At 36.5% G+C, this 9429-nt stretch overlaps 1 non-coding gene across 1 annotated transcript; it reads left to right on the forward strand.

Annotated features, from left to right (window-relative positions):
* The first annotated feature begins 9025 nt into the window (after nt 1-9025).
* Nucleotides 9026-9133, forward strand: LOC112305691 (U6 spliceosomal RNA). Its single transcript, XR_002974848.1, has one exon. It is a non-coding gene; the product is annotated as a U6 spliceosomal RNA (small nuclear RNA).
* The last annotated feature ends 296 nt before the right edge of the window (nt 9134-9429 follow it).

Raw genomic sequence — 9429 nt, forward strand, 5'->3', positions numbered from 1 at the left:
GGAAAAATGGACAAAAATTCATAGATATTTTATAAGGAAAAAAGGGATTCCAATAAATCTTAACTACATGAAAATATGCTCAACTTCACTGATTAAAAACTAAATGAAAACCACAAGAGATAGCATTTCTCACCTACAAGATTGACAAAAATCTGAAAGCATTTCTTTAGACTCAATTTTGGTGAGTGCATAGGGTAACTGTCTCTATCATATACTGCTACTAAAATTGAAAAGAAGAGATAAGCTGTGGAAGAGAATTTGGCAATATCTAGCAAGACTACATAGGAAAACAACCCAACCCACTTCTAACTATGCAGAATACATACCTCATCAAATACACCCCAAATTATTTATTGAGGTACTGATTGTAATAGAAGAAAATTAGAAATGTCCATGCATAGAGGTCAGGTTGAATGAGCTATAGTCATACAATGAAGTACTATGCAGCTGTGAGAAACAATGCAAAACATCTGCATGAACTGATATGGAACAATTTCCAGGATGTATTGATAAGTGAGAAAAGGCAAAGGGCTTTTATAGTGTTCCATTTTTGTGTGTCATAGAAGAAAAAGGAACAAAGTTGTTAACTTTTTTTAGAAAATATATTAAGTAGAAAGTGCGTGGGTAATAGGTAACATTGCCTTCATTTAATACCCACAGAGGGTGGAACAGGCATAGAAATTTCCTGAGGATCCAGATTATAGTAATGATACCCAAGTGTGTAGTTTTAAATAAGGATGAGAAGTGATCAAATCTACACTTTGAGGGATGTTCCGTCATATCATAAACAGTGACTTAGGAAGACACATGAATGGTCTAGGGAGACCAGTGAGAAGACTGCAGCAAAAATCTAGGATGGATGATTAAGTGGAAGAATCTGAGAAATGTCTTCTGGAAAAAAAATATGAGAAAATGCCCAGAAAAATCTTTGTCTATAACTGGGAGACCATGTTAAAGGTGATTAATTTCTTATAGGTAAGTTACTAGAGAAATGTTCAAAATAATTACAGATTTGAAAAAAAGAACAAGTCACTTTCATTATATCATGGTCAAGTGAGGCTCTTAAGTTAAATGTAGACAATTATCCCACTTTCTAGCACCATTTACAGTCCTCGGTTCACAACCTTCCTCATCTTATAAAGCTCAGCCCACATACCACACATCTCTGCATTCAGGGATTATTTCTGGCCCATTCTCCCCCTGGGCCCCCTCCTTAAAGTTTTCTTGATGCCTTGTGCATAGTTCTACAGCTGTACTTAACACACTGTTAGGAAATTTTCTGCTTGTGTACCTCTCTTACCTATAAAACACGGGCATCTTAGAGGGAAGATAATTTTACCCATCTGTGTCTCTATGGTAAAAATTTGAGGACCTGGCCCATGGTACATGCTCAATACATATTGACTGAATGAATGATTAAAGGACTGAATGAATTCAATTTGGCAGAAACAAAAATAATCTGCTTTTTTATTGAAGAATTGCCCTGGCTGGTGTGGTTTAGTGGATTGAGTGCCGGCCTGTGAACTGAAAAGTCACCGGTTAATTTCCCTGTCAGGGCACATGCCTGGGTTGCAGGCCAGGCCTCAGTTAGGGGGTGTGCAAGAGGCAATCGATCAATGTATCTCTGCACATCAATGTTTCTCTCCCTCTCTTTCTCCCTCCCTCACCCTCTCTCTAAAAATAAATAAATAAAATCTTAAAATAAAAGAACTAATGAGTAGATTGAATTAACACATCAAGCCTGATCAAGCACTTTAGCCTGAAAAAGACATAAACATTTTTTAGATTCATTAATTTTCTCTGTAAAATAAAAATATTAATTATTTGTAGGATTAATCAGTAAATCTTGCCTTCTAATTTTCTTAGTGATAGCTTTCTTAATGATAGCTGTGAGGATATTTGCCGTAGATTGAAGGAATTCATCCAAACTTCATTAATTCAAAATCCTAGTAAGGAAGATTTGTAGATCAGAGAGCTGCTTTCACTTTGGATTCTTTCAGACCAAGCTAACATTAAACCCCAGAATTATATTTGCTAATCTCTATTCTATGCACAGACATACATACTCTACATAATCCACTGGTGGTGTTGGTACTTCAATTTTAAGGAAATAGAAGTTTTATTAATTCTAATTTAGTTATTTACACTAAATTATCTAGTAAATTGCAGCATTTTTAGACACACCATTATTATAAGATTTTCTCTACTAATTGAATTTCAACAAGTAAATGTATTAGCTTAAAAAATAAAAATAATTCTATAAGAAAGGAAAAAACAAAAAATAGAATTTTTTTCCAGTTCTGATAATCTATCCTAAGGAAATGACTATAAATAGAATTATTTTGTTTCAAAAAACAGTTCAACACATCACTTTTTTAAAATATCAGAAAACAGGGAATATCCTAAATGTCCAAACAATGGAAGAATAATTAATAGAAATACAGTATATGCAGTATAAGTTTTTCAAATATCTGATTTCCCTTTATTCCTTTCCCCCCAACCTGTTCCTCACTGACAGTAAATTTTTTGTGGTTTTTCATTTAAAAAAAAGAGAGAGAAAGAAGTTATCAGAAGCAAATATCACCATCTTCTCATCTAACTAAGAAACTCACCATACTTGCCATCACCTCACCATTCTCCTTACAAAAAAAGTGTCCAAAAACCAAGTTATTGTTATTACTCTGGGTCTCTTCCAATTTCATTTTTTAGGGGACTTTCTATTACACTCTTCTGGGTTCTTCTGCTCACTCTAGTTTGTTTTTTTTTTTTTTTTTTTTTTTTTTTTTTTACACAAATAAAACGCATTTTCCCTGGCCTTATATCTCATTTTTACTAATTTTCTATTTTTCCTAAATTTTAAATTTGATAAGAAAAGAGCAAATTGTAAATGACTGATACTCCCCAACCTCTCATTCTCTCTTCAATAAATACCAATAGGGCTCTTGACTCCAGCAATTAATTGAAAATAATCTTAATAAGAGCAAAAATGATTTCACTGAAGCTAAATCACTTGAACAATTTTCAGTTCTCACTTTACTAGACTTTTTAATAGTATTCTGTGCCAGGGATTGGAAAACTACAACCCATCACATGTCTTGTAAATAAAGTTTATTTGGAACACAGTCCAGCTCATTTACTTAACATGTTATCTATGGCTACTTCTGTGCTATAATGGTAGAGTAGTCTCTCCTTGAACAACTCTCTTTCCTTAGCTTCTCTAACAAGTCTTTTGGTTTTCCATCTGCTTCTCTAGCTCCTCTAACTCTCATTTTTTTGGTTTCCTTTTCAGGCTCCACCTCTACCAGTTTTAAATAGTGGAGTTCCATGGGCTCAATCTTGAATCTTCTCTTATTATACACTTTACCCCAGGGTAACCTCATCTATTCCTTTACCTATAATAGTACCTCTAGGTTGACAATTCACAAGTGCATGTCACCAACTCAGACCTCTCCCCTATGTTCCAGATTCATTTAACCAACTGCATATAAATACCTCCATTTGGATCCTTCACTGGCTTCTCAAAGAAAGAACTACACTTTTACTACACTACCACTACTCACACACATTAAATATTTCTCTTGAAGAGTTTCTTATATAAGCTTATTAAACTCCCACATATCTGTTAGCTCACACTAGGAACCTGGAAGTTATACTTGATAAACTTTTCCTCAATTTAATATTAGCAACTCCATTGTCAGGATAGGTCTTGAATCTATTTAATCTTCTTTATATCATGGCATCATTTCTGCAAACCACTGTCATTTCTTGACTGGGCTAATGTGCTACTCACCTTCTACCTTATTTCTAGCCTTTGTTCATATTATTGTCTATGAATCTATCAGAGAACATTTTAGATATGGCCTAAGTGTCTCATTGTAGGATTCTACATAATCTGACCCCTATCCACACTTCCTTCTTCATAACAGGGCATTATTCCACTTGTCCATTATGCACCATGTATACTAACCTCTTTGTGAACATAGAGGGTATCAAGTTATTTCATCTTAGAGACTTGAATTCTTTAATTTCACTCATCAGCTAGTTAACTCTATGCAAATTTCAATTCCCAGCTTCAACATTATATTCTCAGAGTGGCCATTCTTGACCACCCAGTGGTCAGGTCCTTTGTTATAATCTCTCATTACACTTGATTTCTCCTTCATAGAACACCAAGTATGACTCAAAATCCATAAAAAAAGAGGTGCTGAAAAATTAGCAGATTACTTTGTTTAGATGAAATAAAATTAATTTTGCTTCTATCTATTGTCTAAGGTAAATGAGAAATTAAACTTCAGTAATCCTTGGGAATTCCCAACAGGAGATTATAACAAGTATTAGGGTAACTACATAGCACCAGGAAGGATAGGAAGCTTTTCTTGTTTTCCACACAGGTTAGTGTTGAGATGCTCATTGCCCAAGTTCATGTGGTCAATGCTTTCTAGTTCCTCAGATGACTACTTTTTTGCTACGCTCCAACAGATCCTTGAGAGCACCTGCCTAGGTCCATTATGCAATTATTTCTCTAACGACTTGCTATTTTCTTGAAGTCCCAATGTTTCATAACCCCCAATCACTCTCCTTTCTCTAGTCAAGAACCTCACCTCCCCACTGCATTTCTTCCCAGAGTAATCTCTCTTTTCTCTCCCCATCCACGTCACCTACCTTATCCCAAAGCTTTATTATCTGATCCTTGCTGGAGGAAATCTTCTATTCAGTATTACCAACTCTCTTGTAAGCTCATGGACACAAATCAAAGATTGGCTCTCACCATTGTTTAGTAACCGTAGCAAGTTTCTCTAGTAAACTGCGTTCCTGTTGTCCAAAGTAGTTCCTTCATACCTACTCTCTTTTAATCACTTCCTGCCTCTCATATACCTCCTTACTCTCAACTAACGGTTCTCTTCATACATCATTAGGAAAAGTAAGTCAGGTATACAAATGTCCTCACATTCCTTGTACCAAATTTATAAACCTGTTTGAACCATCTTTTTATTCAACCCTGTTGCAAATTAGGACACTTCCTAATTCCTATTAATACCAAGTATCCACCTGCCCTCTGGATGCTTTTACTTCTTGCTGTCTTTAGGAATTTTCTTCTTCAGTTATCCATTCTCTGTTGCATTACCAATCTCTCTCCTTACCTGTTGGGAATTCCCAAGGATTACTGAAGCTTAATTTCTCAGTTATATAAATGTTTATATTTTCCAGGCCTTGAGAAGACAGGTATTACGGAACCCATTTCTCAGAGGTGACTGAGTCCCTGGACCAACTTCTGTCCAATTCAGAAAGGCATTGGTTGTTCTGGGGTTAGAACCTCAGGCAGCCATAAAGCCAGGTACTTTATTTGTATAATTGATATGACTTTTGGCTCATTCTGAGATGATGCACTTAATAACAGGATTTCTTAATTCCCATTCTAGTGGCTAATGTCCTTACTTAGCTCTGCTTCAAACATGCTCTGTTTAAGATAGACTAATATCTCCATCTTGGGAGTAGGGCCCGTTCATTAGCAGGAAAGTCTTACCTACAAGGATCTCTTGTTCTGTATTCCTCCTTTTGTCAAATGCCCATAGTTGAGGTCATTTACAATCTAAAACAGCTAAATAAATGCTAAATATAGTTTAGACACAGTATATGAATAACCAAATTATTGAATACTTGACTTTTAATATGCCATCCCTATCAAGCCTCCGAGACTACTAGGCAGAGCAGTCTTGCAGAAACCCTGATTTCAATGTTGGATGTGTGACTGTGTCCAGGTGATCATAATCTTAAAAATTTTGGCCCATTCAGCATAACCTACAGTTAACAGTGCTCTGTTGAATGCAGCATAGAGACACATGGGTCTCTGTTCAGCATGTTTCTGAGATTTTCAAGTCACACGGGAGGGGGTTCTGGGGAAGGTGCTATTTTGGGAAGTCATATTCTACATGGATGGGTAACTATCAGTCAAGTAGGTCCAGGATGCGTTGTTATCCTAATGATTTAACCACGCCCCCACCATTGGCCTTCACTTGCCGTTGCTGTCTATTTGAAAATTTGCATGTGATCCTAGGACTTCTAGTAGTCCCACATTAAAATTACAAACCCCTATATCACGTTTTCTGCAGCCACAATGTCTCCAGAATTGTTATAAGCTCATCCAACTCCTTGAAGCAACTAAGGAACAATCACTTTGAAATTTATCTTCCACTTTTCTGTCTCAAAAAAAAAATTACATCTGTGTAGGAGTTGCTGGATTTAGGATTTTAATGGTAGAACTGGCTGTAAAGAAAGAATGAAATTTCAGCTCTATATTATTTTTTTCTTTACATATTTTGAATGCTGGAATTCTGGTTCAGGGAAAGATCTGAAGCAGAACTGACCTAGAAATTTTTATGGTTTTCCACAGTCTCTCTGTGGACCACATGTTTTCACTGAACAGTAAATCAACAATGAATGATGATGGTGGATTAGAGAGCCACAAAACACAGGTTCAATCACAGTGAAGAAGAAATCAGCAATGAATGGAAATGTGTGTGTGTGTTTTCAGAGCAGCCAAAAAAAAACCTATAAATAAAGTGAGTCTTCAAGATTTAGTATGTGAACAGTAGACTATCAGTGGAGATTTGAAACTGGGATATTAGAAACTCAAGAAGGAAAACCAACAATTTAAACAAACAGATTTTTCTTTGTATTTAAAATCTGCAGGAAAGAGAAAGGGCCTTCTAACCCAGAAAATGCAAGTATTGGCCTCGTATATAATAGAGAAGAAAAAAGTCTAATCTAAGCAGCAGACTTCAGTTGTGAGCTAAACCCACTTAAATGAAGAAAGGTCTTAACAGAGGTGAATAAAAAGAGGACCTAGAGGGAGGAAAGGGCTGTCATTAATATAACTTGTAGTAAGTTGGGGCTACATTGGAGTAATCAAACTTACTCAGACCTTCTAGAACATGAGAGCTGAGGGAAGACAAATGTTGGGAAAGGAAGAAATGGCAGAGCTCATAGCAACTCTCACCAAAAACCTGAAGGTCCAGTCTTTGGAACAGCAGCAATGTGCATTAAGACATGTAGAGAGAAGATACTTTTAGAGCTAGTTTGAGAAAGTATTTTCTCTATGGAGGTGTGACTTGTTTAGTTAGACTTTAATTCCTCTGAGAAAATTTAATTGTTTTAGAATCATGGGGAACTCAAATTACTTTTAAAGTGCCACAAGAATTTCAGGCATGTTACAATTCCATCATCTGGTGCCCATTGTCTAACGCTCTGAGGAGCTTATTTAAATGAGGAAACTGCATCTACTTTGAAATGAGAGACAGAATCATGAATGAATCTCAGCCTGGTATACCCTGTGGCCTTGTAATTGTGTGATGTCCTGAAGAGATCCATGTCAAGTTTCTAGGGCAACAAGATATGCCTGTAACTGTCTTAAGATTGTGTAAGGCATACAACTGTAATTGAATAACAATAAAAATTTAAAAAAAAAAGAAAGTAAAAAAAAAAAGATTGTGAACTACTCAATTTCCCTTTCAAGAGGAGTGTAACAAAGAAGCAGGGGTAAGGATGGTAGCCCAGGGTCTTTTTCTAAAGCAGATAGCGACACCCTCAGAATGACTGTAGAATTGACTCTAAGGTCCATTAAGTTAACAAGACAAAGAAAAAGAAGGGAAATAGTGTCCCTTAGAAGAAGTTCAAGGTTTCTCTCCACTGTTCTTTAGTTTCAAGACCTACTGAAAGTTACTTCATTTTAGGATAACTTATTGGCTGTACTCATGAATAGAGCAAAATGTTGGTACAGTCTTATTTCTAAAGTAAAACATTTGTCTTTAGCTTCTTCAATTACCACCTCTGTGGAAATACATTGAGAAAGCCAAACACATAATTTTGGCGAGCTGACACAAAAGTTGAGGTTGGCATGATCAGATGTACATTTTGGAAGTATATCTGGGACTACAGTATGAAAGATGAATTGAATGGGAAAAAGTAACTGGCAGGGATATCAATTAGTGGAGGAGAGAAGATGAGGATCTGAACCAGAAATTTCACTATCCTTTGTATGTGAACATACTTTAGGGATTTATTCTAAAGTTTCCTTAAACTCTAAAATTGTCCCTATATTCACGTATCAAATAAATGAAGCTCTGTGGAGATGTCTGAACAAAATTGACACTAGTCACGCTTTTGTAGACTTTAACCATGTGCTTTGGGCTCCCCTGCTACCCCATCCCAGACTACAGTACTGCTCTCTGAGGTTCAATTTCCTATAAAAGTCTTTCCATTCTCTGGTCCTCTAGACCCTGTCTCTCTCTCTCTCTCTCTTTCTCTCTCTCTCTCTCTCTCTCTCTCTCTATCTCTCTCTCCCCTCTCCACCCTTTATCCCTCCCTCCCAACTTTCTCCAACCATCTGAAATATTTCTTTTACATATGGAAACCAGTGCTATACATAGAATGTTGTGGGAAAAGTGTTTTCTGTTGAGTTTTTAATACCTTTTTAAATACTGCCTAGAGATTAGCCTACTTAACTATATCCTAGTCTTTCTTGGTCACCAGTAACATGATATATGTCAGCATTTTCCAGATAAACAGAACCAGTAAGATACACAGAGATATACATAAGAGGAGATTTATTACAGCAACTGGCTTACATAATTATGGATGCCAAAAAATTCCTACCATCTACCAGCTGCAGACTGGAGAACCAGGAAAGCCAGTGGTATATGCATAATTCAGTCTAAGTCCAAAGACTTGAGAACTAAAGAAGCCAATGTACAAGGGCAGGAGAAGATGGATGTTCCAACTCAAGCAAAGAAAGCAAATTTGCCCTTCCTTCCAACTTTTTATTCTCAACAGATTGGGTACTATTCACCCACATTGGTGAAGATATCTTTACTCAGTCTACTGACTGAAATGCTAATCTCTTCTGGAGACATCCTCATAACCACACAGATAACCAAAGTAAGAAAAACTGTTTACCAGGTATGTGGGCATGTCTTAGCCCAAACAAGTTAACAATTAAAACTAACCATCAGAATGAGAATAGGAGAGTGTTCACTTTGGCTGCACAAGTACTAAAATTAGAACAATACAAAGAAGATTAGCATGGCCCCCACACAAGGAGGACATGCAAATTTGAGAAGAGGAAAACAACTCATTTACCTTCTCTGTGTATGCAGACCCACACATCCAATTTTGGGGAAAGAGTCACCTTAGATTGGGTTGACTCAGGCATTGATTGCACACCCATCAAAAGTAGGAAATTAAGAGCAACAGTGATGATCATATTACAACTTCTCACAATTCTGATGTTTAAAAATTGCAGTGTTTTACAATGACGTGTCATTTGTTTGCCACATAAACCCTCTGTAATAACTTCACTGATGTGGAAAGTAGGGCCCAGAGAAGTTGAATTTTCTGCCTGATGTAACACAGCTGAATGTGGCAGATCTTGGA

The sequence above is a fragment of the Desmodus rotundus genome, chromosome 4 (genome assembly GCF_022682495.2).
Source record: "Desmodus rotundus isolate HL8 chromosome 4, HLdesRot8A.1, whole genome shotgun sequence".
NCBI classification, from domain to species: Eukaryota; Metazoa; Chordata; class Mammalia; order Chiroptera; family Phyllostomidae; genus Desmodus; species Desmodus rotundus.